The sequence below is a fragment of the Cervus elaphus genome, chromosome 21, assembly GCF_910594005.1.
Source record: "Cervus elaphus chromosome 21, mCerEla1.1, whole genome shotgun sequence".
NCBI lineage: Eukaryota > Metazoa > Chordata > Mammalia > Artiodactyla > Cervidae > Cervus > Cervus elaphus.
Genome location: NC_057835.1, coordinates 39,018,450 through 39,031,769, shown reverse-complemented (window position 1 = coordinate 39,031,769; position 13,320 = coordinate 39,018,450). Strand labels below are relative to the sequence as shown.

At 37.4% G+C, this 13,320-nt stretch overlaps 1 long non-coding RNA gene across 1 annotated transcript in view; it reads left to right on the top strand.

Moving 5' to 3' along the window:
* Positions 1 to 13,320, top strand: part of LOC122679520 — a 32,039-nt gene that overhangs the window by 4,186 nt on the left and 14,533 nt on the right. The window contains exon 3 of the long non-coding RNA XR_006336426.1: positions 569 to 717. This is a non-coding gene — a long non-coding RNA (uncharacterized LOC122679520). The remainder of the gene's footprint in view (positions 1 to 568; positions 718 to 13,320) is intronic.

Sequence of the window (13,320 nt, the reverse complement as noted above, 5' to 3'; positions counted from 1 at the left end):
ACACATCACTTTTTTTTTTTTTTTGGCTATATAGTAGCAGGAACTTAAGTACAGTGTTTGAATCCATACTTGGAGCTACTTCCCAACGTCATTAGTATCTAAGCAACCTAGTTAGTTCTTAGGAATCCATGAAATTGAGGGTAAATAATTTCTGGGGCCAGTTAACTGGAAATTCCAAAAATATGCTAGATAAAAAATATCTAATCATGTTTTTCCAGGACATGGTAGAACAGGGTCAGATTCCTGGCCGAATCTGAACCCATCTCTGTTACATATTTGGGCTTCATTAACAACAGGTCAGTTTTACCACGACATTGCAACAAGTCAGGCACTACATTCTTTACAGATATTGGCTAATTTAATCCTGATAATGGCTCTTTGAGGTAGATACTATTATTATTATTTCAGTTACTAAAGAGAGTAACGGAATCAGAGAAAATTTAAATTATTTGTCCAAGATCACACTGTCAGAATTAGAATTTGACCTAAGATAATATGACCTTAAAATTGTAGACTATTTCCCTTTATCTTACTCCATAATGATAACATCTTCCTTCCTATTTCACAGGTTGTCTCAAGTTCATGTGGGAAATAGTATTGTTAATTTTTAGGATGAAAATCTGGTTAAGATAAATGTAGACATCGACAAGCACAATCTACAAAAAGGAGAGAAAAGGAAAAGAAATAACCTACTGGTGGTCCCCAAAGGGGATGGAGGTAGGACATGCATCTTTTGTTTTTCTAATAGGTAGATTGATGCCAGTTCAACCCCACCACTCACTAGTTGTCTTCATGACATTTGTCTGAGATTTGATGTGCCAAGGTGGGGCACGTTTGGGATGAGTCATGTTGCCATGGACTAGGTTGAAGGCTTTCAGGCTCGCATAGAGGTTATCTGTGTGGATCACGATCCATGCAGACGGACAGGACAGCTCCAGATTGTGAACTGGCACAGTGGATCAGAAAGCTTCTGGGGCTCTTAGAATAATCTGGGCTTTGGGTAAGTAGCCAATGGATAATCTCTTGTAGAAAAAATACAACCGATCACAAGTGAAAGAACCCTCTTAGTAAATACAAGGACACTATTCTTGGTCCCAGACTTTACGTTATTATAAGCAAAAAGTGGATACAATGATAGAACATGTCCCTTCTGGCTAAGAAAGGACTTTGTCTCTCAGAAGCCAAGATCACAGCCATGGCAAGCAGAGTTAATTTAGTTACTCACAGTCTTTTCGGAGAAATTTTCGAGTAGACCTAGGACTCTAACAGAGCAATTGGGTTTAAGTTGTGACAAATAATCTAACAGTGCCTTTGTTCCCTTCTGACAATGAAGCCTGAGCTGACAGTAAATTCAACAGAGACAAACTTCCCAAAGGGCCACTCTCAAGCTGACAAAAACTAATGCTGCCATATTTCTTGGTCATCCTTGTCATTAGCACTCTTGCACCTTTAAGACCTTTGCCATATCATGTAGAAAATTGTGATCATGAGTGAGATCCACAGTCTGACGGTTATCATTTCTCACTGCTGATTCAGGTAGTGCTTCAGTGTTTTGTTCTGAGTAAAATATATTATGGTAATAAATGTAAAATCAAAACTTTTTAAAAGCACGCTAGCATTGTTAATTCAGTAAAATTACATCAGGAACTTAACACAAGTAATTATTGAAAAGCTTTTAGTATTTAGTATTTAGATGTGAGTAACTAGTCAAAATTGATAAACATGTATCGGAAGGCATACAGATTTAAAATAAGCATATTTTCCTTAAAATACACTACAGAAATAAAAGAGTGATTTTCTTCAAGAATGCCGACCTTTGCTTAATCTCTACTAACAAATTGTCAGTTTATGGAATTAAATATATATGCTAATTATGGTACTTAGTATTTTACTTTGTATAATATGTTATATATTATATATATTATTTGAAGTTAAATACTGTCAGTGTGCATCTTAGGTGTTTGGTTCTGTTTATTAGTCTAATCCTTTTTGACAGAAAACAACAAAATTATGTAAAGCACTTATCCTTCAATTAAAAACTAAATAAATTTTTTTAAAAATGAAGACTTCTTTCAACAGGCATGTATTTTTGAACTCAAGAGCAAGTGATTTTGACTGGAATTTAAAATACAGAGGTAAAAATGTTGAAAAGACTATTTTTTCCTCACCTCCCCACCCCTATTTGTACTCTGTACTTGTGTGTGTGCTAAGTCATTTCAGTTGTGTCCAACTCTTTGTGACCCTATGGACTGTAGCCCACCAGGCTCCTCTGTCCATGGGATTCTCCAGGCAAGAATACTGGAGTGGGTTGCCATGCCCTCCTCCAGAGGATCTTCCCTGTCTCTAAGAGACTCATGTCTCTTAGGTCTCCTACACTGGCAGGTGGATTCTTTACCACTAACACCACCTGGAAAGCCCTATTTGTACTCTATGCAGAGCTAAAGCAGGCCCAACCAGATTTTAGAGTCTGTCATAGTTAATGTTTGATTTAGCTAATTGCATTACTTATAGACATAATCAGATATGGGAATGGAGAATTAAACATGGAAATTCAGCCTGTGAAATGGGTCTAATTATCATGAAAGCCGTCTACTTGGACTTTCTGCTCCTGCCGTCATGGAAGTCCCCATACGGCCCCAGCAACAGATCAGTTCACACGGCAGTGTGTTGGGAGATGTTAGTGTCACTGAAGAAGCAAGTCTTCGTGAGCTGTACGTCGACCGTGACTCATCCTATCATTTCCTTCTACCACGTAAGAAAGTGAGTTCAATAGAAAATTAACTCCTCCTGGGAATAGCAACAAAAATTAAAACCACATCCCTCCACCCCCCGCCGTGGTTCCTGCTAATTCGAGTAGGGGGATGAACTTTTACCTGCAGAAATTAGACAATTTCTCTTCTTCCCTCTTTCACTACGTATATTTACCTCCAAAACTAGCCCCTGATGTTAGCTGGGGATGTCCATCACAGGTACCAGCTGGGCTTAGCTAGTGATAGTATACACAAAGCGTGTCATTCTCTTATACTGCTTTGAATTCCTAAATGTAATAGTTATGACAACTGCAATTGACACAAAAGAAATCTAGTATAAGCGTCATCACCTTTTCTACTATGAATTGCATTAATTTAAAACACTTCTGGGAATTCCCTGGTGATCCACCAGTCAGGACTTCATGCTGCCACTGCAGGAGGCACAGGTTTGATCCCTGGTTGGAGAGCTAAGATCCTGCAAGTTGGGGCAAAAAAAAAAAAATAGAAAAGCAAAAAACCAAAACAAAAAAAGTAAAACATTTCTAATATCTATATTCCAATGAGAAATCTTTCAAGTTCAGTATTTTGCACAAAGTTCATTTGGAAATTTGAAGGGCACTGTACACAGGATGTCATGAAATGGTTTGGAGGAAACTGTGTTTTCATATGGGATTTCCCTAGTGGCTCAGATGATAAAGAATCCTCCTGTCATGCAGGAGACCTGGGTTCAATCCCTGGGTTGGAAAGATTCCCCTGGAGAAGGGAATGGCTACTCACTCCAGTATTCTTGCCTCCATATGTACATAAAATGAAATTTACCTATTAAGAACTGCAAACTCAAGAGAGTTCCCAGGAACAAGAATCTCAACACAGAGTCAGGCTATCAGCTTATATAATTTTCTATATTGCCTATGGCAGTTACCAATAGTTGTAGAACTGGAAACTAGTGCAAAAAAAATGGAAGCATTAACAAAAAAGCAGAGTGGGTAAATTGAATTTGTTAAATAGTGAATGCCGAGAAAGGAACACTTTCCTATCTCTTTACAAGCTCTCCAATTTTTTCCCCAAAGCATGAGATTTGAGTGCCCTTAGATAGTATTATTGTTTGGTTTGCAGAGCTAGAAAATACTCCTGGGATCCCCATTTGAAAAATGTGGTTGTTGACATTTAAATGACTCTGTTATGATTTGACCTGGAAAATTATGGTCAGATCTGTACACTTTATTACCAGAAGAATGTGACCAAATTAAAGGGAATTTGGAAAAGACTAAAGTAAATGATTAAAAAAGAAAATAAGAGGGGAAACATTACAATTGTACTACCAGAGTGGGAAATAGAGATTTAGAAATCCTGTGTCTGAGGAATGAATGGAGGTAACATTGAGATTATGTTCTGTGTCACAAAATAAATACAACAAAATAATGAGATTAAAGATAACCAACATTCCTGTTTTTAAAACATCCATTTTACAAGATATTTAAAATTTTGTAAAATATTATTTTTCTCAAAATATTAAGTACTTACAGTAAGCCCTGTAAAAAAAAAAAAAAAAACATTTTTATTTATTTATTTGGCTGCTCCCAGTCTTAGTTGCAGCACATGGGGTTTTTAGTAGCTGCATGTGGGATCTAGTTCCCTGACCAGGGATCGAACCCAGGCCCCCGCATTGGGAGCTCTGAGTCTCAACCACTGGACCACCAGGGAAGCCCCAGTAAGCCCTTTTTTAAAACAAAACAAAGCAAAGCAAACCACAATGACACTTAGACTTAAAGAATGTAATCTGCTACTGCTATATTTAAAACAGATGACCAACACAGACCTACTGTAGAGCACAGGGAACTCTGCTCAATGTTATGTGGCAGGCTGGATGAGAGGAATTTGGGGGAGGATGGATACATGTATATGTATGGCCGAGTTCCTTTACTGTATACCCGAAACTATCACAATATTGTTAATTGGCTATACTCCATATAAAATAAAAAGTTAAAAAAAGAATTTAACTTGCTCATAATAAAGAGCTACTTTTCTTACTCTCTCAAGAAAAATGTATTTGTCCTGAAAATACTTGCTAATGTGAAAACCATGTAATAAATTTGATACTTTATTTGCTCATTTAAATAATAAGGCACATTATGTAATATATCTTGGGGCCTCATCATATATTGAAAATCTATAGCTATATCATGTAATAAATACTAACATTATTTAATACTTAGACTACTTATTGCTTCATCCATAATTATGATTTAGAGAATTAAAATTCTAACAAGAATTATGTCTGAATGAAAACTTACTTGACAATGTCAGAGTAAGTAATTTCTATACAAAGCACTACATTTTCCCCTTAAATTTATAGATTTAGCCAAGTTTTTGGTATTCCTATTGATATTCCTTCCCTCTTTCCTTCCTATTACACTTTATGAACAATTTTATATCTGTCACAGCTAGTGTGACAGATTTAGTACTAAAAAATATGTAATAATTTCTTCTGCAACTTAGGTTAGTCCTGAGAAAGTGGCATGGAAATGATAAAATTAGGAAAGGTAGAATCACTGCTAACCACATCTTCTCTCTGACATCCCTGCCTTCTTCCTTCTTGGTGGTCATCACTGCCTCTAGAACCTTCATCTAGATCCAGATGACTCCCAAAGTCATCTTTTCTAATCCTTGATAATTGCAATTAGTGTTACATTTCCGACTGCCTCTTGGAGCCTTCCAGTTGGATATTATGCCATTGCCTCAAGTAAATTTATCTGAAACAGTTCCTCCTCTTGATTCCCAGTCCTGAAAATTACCTCTGTTCTTCCATTGTCCTGCATCAAAGCTTTTGCACGTATCTTTTTTATTAATTGGGGTATAGTTGCTTTAGGGGCTTCCCTGGTGGTTCATTGGTAAAGAATCCACCTGCCAATGCAGGAGATGAGGGTTCAGTCCCGGGTCAGGAAGAACCCCTGGCGAAGGAAATGGCATCCCACTCCAGTATTCTTGCCTGGGAAATCCCATGTATGGAGGAGCCTGGTAGGCTACAGTCCAAGGAGTCACTGGGGAGTCAGACATCACTTATCAACCAAACAACAAAAACATAGTTGCTTCATAGTGTTGTGTTCATTTCTGCTGTAGAATTAAGTGAATCAATTAGTATATAAGTATATTCAGTGTGTGTGACAGTCTCTAGGTCCATCCACATCACTACAAATGACCCAATTTCATTCCCTTTTACGGCTGATTAATACTCCACCCTGTATGTATATGCCACATCTTCTCCATCCATTCATTTATCAGTGGACCCTTATATTGGATCCATGTCTTGGCTATTACAAATCATGCTACAGTGAAATACCTCACACAAGTCAGAATGGCCATCGTCAAAAACGTCTACAAATACTAAATGCTAGAGAGGGTGTGGAGAAAAGGGAACTCTCTTGCACTGTTGGTAGGAATGTAAATTGGTACAGCCACTATGGAGAGTAGTATGGAGGTTCCTTAAAAAAAACAACCTAAAAATAGAACTGCCATATCACCCAGCAATCCCACTCCTGGGCATGTAGCCTGAGAAAATCATAATTCAAAAAGACCCCAGCAGGCTGGTGTTCATGGCAGGCATCTTAACTCATTGCTTTCTCCTTCCCAGTTCAGTTACCAAGTCCTCTGACTTTTATTTCATAAAGTCTCTTAACCCAGTGTCACAGGTGCACACACACATGTACACACACGCACACATATGCACACACATAGTTTACCTCATTCCCACAATCCCCTCCAGTGTGGATGGTTCTCTTCTCACTATCACCTTCCCAAAACATGCCCATCATTCCATCACACCTGGCTTTAAAAACAATTCCCTTCTGTCAAATAAACCCTCAGTCCCTTACCCTGAGGTTCAAACTTTTCCCTGACTTGACTCCAGCCCATATTTCCGCCCTCACTGCTCACTCATAGTCTTGTCTTCACCATCCTTCAAAGCAAGCTTGCATTCCCAAGTCTACACTTTGAACCGCACCGCATTCTTATTTTGCAATACTCTCTCTTTCCTACTCCCTCAATCAGAATTCCAAAAATAATAATCATCACCAAACTAATAATCCTAATCTCACTCCCTGAAGTTTTCCTTGACTCTTTTAGGCAGGAGAGGTTTTGTTCTCTCTTCACCTATATCACAGTATCTGCTACTCATTTATCTTAGATAATGGTAGTGTTTAGCACTTAGAACAACATACTCTTTTCTGAAAAAACTGAAAGTGGTTAGTCACTCAGTCATGTCTGACTCTCTGCAACTCCATGGACTGTAGCCCACCAGGCTCCTCTGTCCATGGAATTCTCCAGGCAAGAATACTGGAGTAGGTAGCCATTCTCTTCTTCAGGGGGTCTTCCTGACCCAGGGATTGAACCTAGATCTGCATTGCAGGAAGATTCTTTATCATCCGGGCCACACTCTTTTCTACTATATATTATATTGAATGTCTAATAAGTGTTAAATGCTATCTCATCATTGCTTTTTATAGAGCATTACAAAGGTCATCTGTTTCTCTGATAAGATGATCAGCGACTTGAGAGAAATTCAGTAAAGAAAAAATGAAAAACCACATACTTTGAAATTACAATCACTAGGAAGTTCAAAACAAACTCAAGATGTCGCTGTGAGAGTGGGCAGGTTACGTAGCTTCTCTAAGCCTCAGGTCCCTTTTTTGTGAAAAAAAGAAAAGGATACACCTATCTTGCAAGCTTGTTTTAAAGCCTCATTAAACTTATATATGTAGAGATATCAACCCAGAAGGCACTGAAGATATGTGTGTTCTTCCTTTCCCCATATGCCCTCTAAAAATCTTACTACTCACAGTGGGGACTTTGTCAAAATTAATTGATCACAAAAAATTTGTAGCAATTTACATGTTTAATATTTCTTAGGAAAAAAACCTTTTTTCCTCCCTAGAGCAAAAGCATACATGAGAGATTAGAGAATAGGGTTGACAATGTAGGTTGGTACAAGACAGAGGAAAACCTGGACTGTCACGCCATGGGCTATTTTCCACACTTAAACTGAAACAAGACATGCTGAAATATATTCACCCAAGAGTCATGTGAACTGTTATTCTCTTTTTAATTGGCCCTCATTGCAATATGTGGGAAACAGCTGGAAGGGAACACAGATAGATGCTAGATATTTGTAAAAGCATGAATTCCCTTTCAGAAGACTGGGCTAATGTTCTGATCTTGATAATGAATAGCTGTGTGACCCTAGGGAAACCCTTTACCTCTCTGGGCCTCTGTTTTCTCATATGTAAATTTGAATTAATAATTCCTTTCTCATGGAATGTCTTTGAGGCTTAAATGAGATTAAATATATAATATATAATTTATAAGATGTGATGTATTGCATGTATATAAAATATTAAAATGACATATATGTTCTGTTTGATAGGTAATAGTATCATTAGAGTTAGATTTAATGAGATATACATGATTTGTAACTCTCCACACACAAAAAATTAAGATGCCAGTCTATGTTTATGGGAGTTTCCCTGATGGCTCAACAGATAAAGAATCCGCCTGCAATGCGGGAGATGTGGGTTTGATCCCTGGACTGGGAAGATCTCCTGGAGGAAGAAATAGCAATCCACTCCATTATTCTTGCCTGAGAAATCCCATAGACAGAGGAGCCTGGTGGGCTATGGTCTGTGGGGTCGCAAAGAGTCGGACACAACTGACTGACTGAGCATTATGTTTGTGGTGAAATGGGTGTTTAATAGTAACGATGCAGTTGAATCCCATTTTAGAGAAGGGCTACAGCTACAAAGAAAACAACAGGACCAAAGGCAGTGATCCCTATAAGATGGCTCATTCAACTGTTCTTTGTCCTTTTCTTCTTTTTCTGGTCTCAGTGCTGCCAGATTTCAAAAGAAGGCTGAAATTCTATAAAACAAAATAATGTAATTTGACTGTTTACTAAATATATAAGACAACATCGACTGTTGGAAAAAAGTAATAGCATTACATCAAGTTAAATTAAATCCAGTAGGCAGAAAATTCAATAGAATGTTGCAAAACAAAAGCAAGCATTTTGCTTTGAGCCCTAAAGAGCAGCAAGGGAATGGTAGTTCAGAAGTCCCTGTGTAGAAGTGTTGCCTTGTGTTTCTATATTCGGGTGTGGGAAGAGTTGACAGTGGTACCCTGGCTGCCTGAGCAGCTAGGATGTTGGATGCAAAGGCAATCAGACCCCCAAATCTTCTGTGACTTTAAGGGGCATAGATAATTCAATACAAATTTGTAAATTAGCCATCTGAAATTACCTACAAATTATAAACAGAATTAAGACACAAACAATGATCAGTAATATTGTTTATGTTTCTTGATATCATTTAAGGGACATTCGTCACTGACTTTTTGGTTACAGAAAAGATTATGTTTCTTTGGTAACAATAAGTAACAGAAGCAGACTTGTAGACAGAAATAAGCTTATAAAAGTCTGGATTGTACAGTTGATTATGTACACAGAATGTTTAGCAGACAACTCAACTAAGGTGATATCACTAGCTTTCTTTTCACCTAAAATCAGCTCAGAGTATAAGGACATGAAGAAAGTTTACTTAAAAGTCTCACTTTTATTATATATTTGAATTATTTCTGATTTGTATTTAAGCCTTCAGGCTTGGTAATCTTCCCATGTAAGGTAAGAAAATGAAAAATTGAAACACATACCACTTTTAATTAAAATTCTAGTATCAAAAGATATTGAGCAGTCTCCCTTGATAAAATCAGCCCCAACTATGCTTTTGTCTTTACAGTTAGTGATTAGTTTCATGCTATTTTTTATGTTAGGATCTATAGTGTTTGATTAGGGAGTAAGACTTCACTATTTCCAGGTCGTAACATAGCATAAAAATAAACAAGTATCCACATAGGATGCAAATTCCTTATTAGAATAATTATAGAAGACCCTGTCTTGATAATTTAATTGGCATGGCCAATTAGTTGCAAAAATCTAAAGATTGTAAGAATGAGTTATTTTTAAACACCATAACTAATCCTTAGATTTCTTAACAGATCAAGTGTCTATAATTTAAGTTTGAAGCTTTGTCTGTAGTTGAAAATTCAAGGGAAAAGGCCCTGTGGAATTTCTTAGGTCCTCAATTGTTGTTGTTTAATCACTAAATTGTGTCCAACTCTTTTGTGACCCCATGGACTGTAGCCTGCCAAGCTCCTCTGCCATGGAATTTTCCAGGCAAGATTACTACAGTGGCTTACCGTATCCTTCTCACAGAGGATCTTTCCTATCCAGGGATCGAACCTGCATCTCCTGCATTGGCAGGTGGGCTCTTTACCATTGAGCCGTCAGGGAAGCCCACGTCCTCAATCAGTGTGTCTTATTTTAAGGACACGTGCTAAGTTGCTAAGAGCTTTCCAGTATCAGCTGTCACTAGACTTTTCACTGACAAAGAGACTTCAGGCTTCTAAGTAAAAATGATTTTCAACCTAGAATTCTATACTTGGCTAAACTATGAATAAAATCTGAGGGAAATTGAAGAGATGTTTAGACTTTCAAGGACTCAATATCTTCTTTTCATTCATTATTTAAAATACAGTCTAAGTTTCATTAGATCCCATTTGTTTAGTTTTTCTTTTATTTCCAATATTCTGGGAGGTGGGTCATAGAGGATCTTGCTGTGATTTATGTCGGAGAGTGTTTTGCCTATGTTCTCCTCTAGGAGTTTTATAGTTTCTGGTCTTACATTTAGATCTTTAATCCATTTTGAGTTTATTTTTGTGTATGGTGTTAGAAAGTGTTCTAGTTTCATTCTTTTGCAAGTGGTTGACCAGTTTTCCCAGCACCACTTGTTAAAGAGGTTGTCTTTTTTCCATTGTATATCCTTGCCTCCTTTGTCAAAGATAAGGTGTCCATAGGTTCGTGGATTTATCTCTGGGCTTTCTATTCTGTTCCATTGGTCTATATTTCTGTCTTTGTGCCAGTACCACACTGTCTTGATGACTGTGGCTTTGTAGTAGAGTCTGAAGTCAGGCAGGTTGATTCCTCCAGTTCCATTCTTCTTTCTCAAGATTACTTTGGCTATTCGAGGTTTTTTGTATTTCCATACAAATAATAGCAAATGAAGAAACAGACAAAGGATTAATCTCAAAAATATACAAGCAACTCCTGCAGCTCAATTCCAGAAAAATAAATGACCCAATCAAAAAATGGGCCAGAGAACTAAACAGACATTTCTCCAAAGAAGACATACAGATGGCTAACAAACACATGAAAAGGTGCTCAACATCACTCATTATTAGAGAAATGCAAATCAAAACCACAATGAGGTACCATTACACACCAGTCAGGATGGCTGCTATCCAAAAGTCTACAAGCAATAAATGCTGGAGAGGGTGTGGAGAAAAGGGAACCCTCTTACACTGTTGGTGGGAATGCAAACTAGTACAGCCACTATGGAAAACAGTGTGGAGATTCCTTAAAAAACTGGAAATAGAACTGCCATATGACCCAGGAATACCACTTCTGGGCATACACACTGAGGAAACCAGATCTGAAAGAGACACGTGCACCCCAATGTTCATCGCAGCACTGTTTATAATAGCCAGGACATGGAAGCAACCTAGATGCCCATCAGCAGATGAATGGATAAGGAAGCTGTGGTACATATACACCATGGAATTTTACTCAGCCGTCAAAAAGAATTCATTTGAACCAGTCCTAATGAGATGGATGAAACTGGAGCCCCTTATACAGAGTGAAGTAAGCCAGAAAGATAAAGAACATTACAGCATACTAACACATATATATGGAATTTAGAAAGATGGTAACGATAACCCTATATGCAAAACAGAAAAAGAGACACAGAAATACAGAACAGACTTTTGAACTCTGTGGGAGAAGGTGAGGGTGGGATGTTTCAAAAGAACAGCATGTATACTATCTATGGTGAAACAGATCACCAGCCCAGGTGGGATGCACGAGACAAGTGCTCCAGCCTGGTGCACTGGGAAGACCCAGAGGAATCGGGTGGAGAGGGAGATGGGAGGGGGGATCGGGATGGGGAATAAGTGTAAATCTATGGCTGATTCATATCAATGTATGACAAAACCCACTGAAATGTTGTGAAGCAATTAGCCCCCAACTAATAAAAAAATTAAAAAAAAAAATACAGTCTAAGAAACTTTATTTTTTCAATATTATTATAATTTTTTTCAACTTCAAACTTTTTTGATTGAATTTCATTATTCTCTCTCTATATATATATGTACATTGACATACACATATGATGTAATACTGTACATCATACATCCATTTGATGTACAGTATTATTCAAGTATGGATGTGAGAGTTGAACTATAAAGAAAGCTGACTGCCAAAAATGATACTTTTGAACTGTGGTGTTAGAGAAAACTCTTGAGAATCCCTTGGACTGCAAGGAGATCAAACCAGTCAATATTGAAAGAAATTAGTCCTGAATATTAATTGGAAGGACTGATGCTGAAACTGAAACTCCAATACTTTGACCACCTGATGCGAAGAACTGACTAATTTGAAAAGATCCTGCTGCTGGGAAAGATTGAAGGCAGGAGGAGAATGGGTTGACAGAGGATGAGATGGTTGGATGGCATCACCGACTTGATGGACATGAGTTTGAGCAAGCTCCGGGAGTTGATAAAGGACAGGGAAGCCTGGCGTGCTGCAGTCCATGGGGGTTGCAAAGAGTTGGACACAATTGAGAGACTGAACTGAACTGATTATACAAGTTACAAGTATAGAATATAATGATTCTCAATTTTTAAAGGTAATACTCCATCTATAGTTATCATAAAATATTGGCCATATTCCCTGCATTGTACAATATAACTTTATAGTTTATTTTATACCTGTTAGTTTCTACCTCTTAATCCCCTGCTCCTATATTGCCCCTACCCTCTTCCCTCTTGTTTTCAAAATCTATCTGTGTTGTAACATGTATTGAAAGGTCTCTTCTTTTAATGGATGACTAATATGCCATTGTATGTATATTACACATTTTGTTTATCTGTTCATCTGTTAATCTATATTTAGGTTGTTTCTACCTGTTGGTTGCTGTGAATAATGCTGCTGTGAACACTGGTATACAAACATCTATTCAAAGCCCTGCTTTCAGTTCTTTTTGATAATAACTCAGGAGTGAAATTCGTGGATCATATGGTAGCTCTATGTTTAATTTTTTTTCAGGAACTGCCATATTGTTCTTCATAGCAGCTGCATTATTTTACATTACCACTAGCAATGCACAAAGAATTTCTCCAATCCTTGCTAACATGTGTTATTTTCTGTTTGTTTGTTGTGTGTTTCTTTACAATAGTCATCCAAGTGGATGTGAAGTGGTATCACATTGAGGTTTTGATTTTCATTTCCCAATAATTAGTGATATTGAGCATCTTTTCATGTGCTTACTGGCCGTTTGTATATTTCCTTTACAGAAATGTTGGTTCAAGTCCTTTGCCCATTTTTAATTTGGCTTTTTGTTGTTGAGTTGTAAGAGTTATTTACATATTCTGTATATTAATACCTTCTCAGGTGATATGTACATGTTTTCCC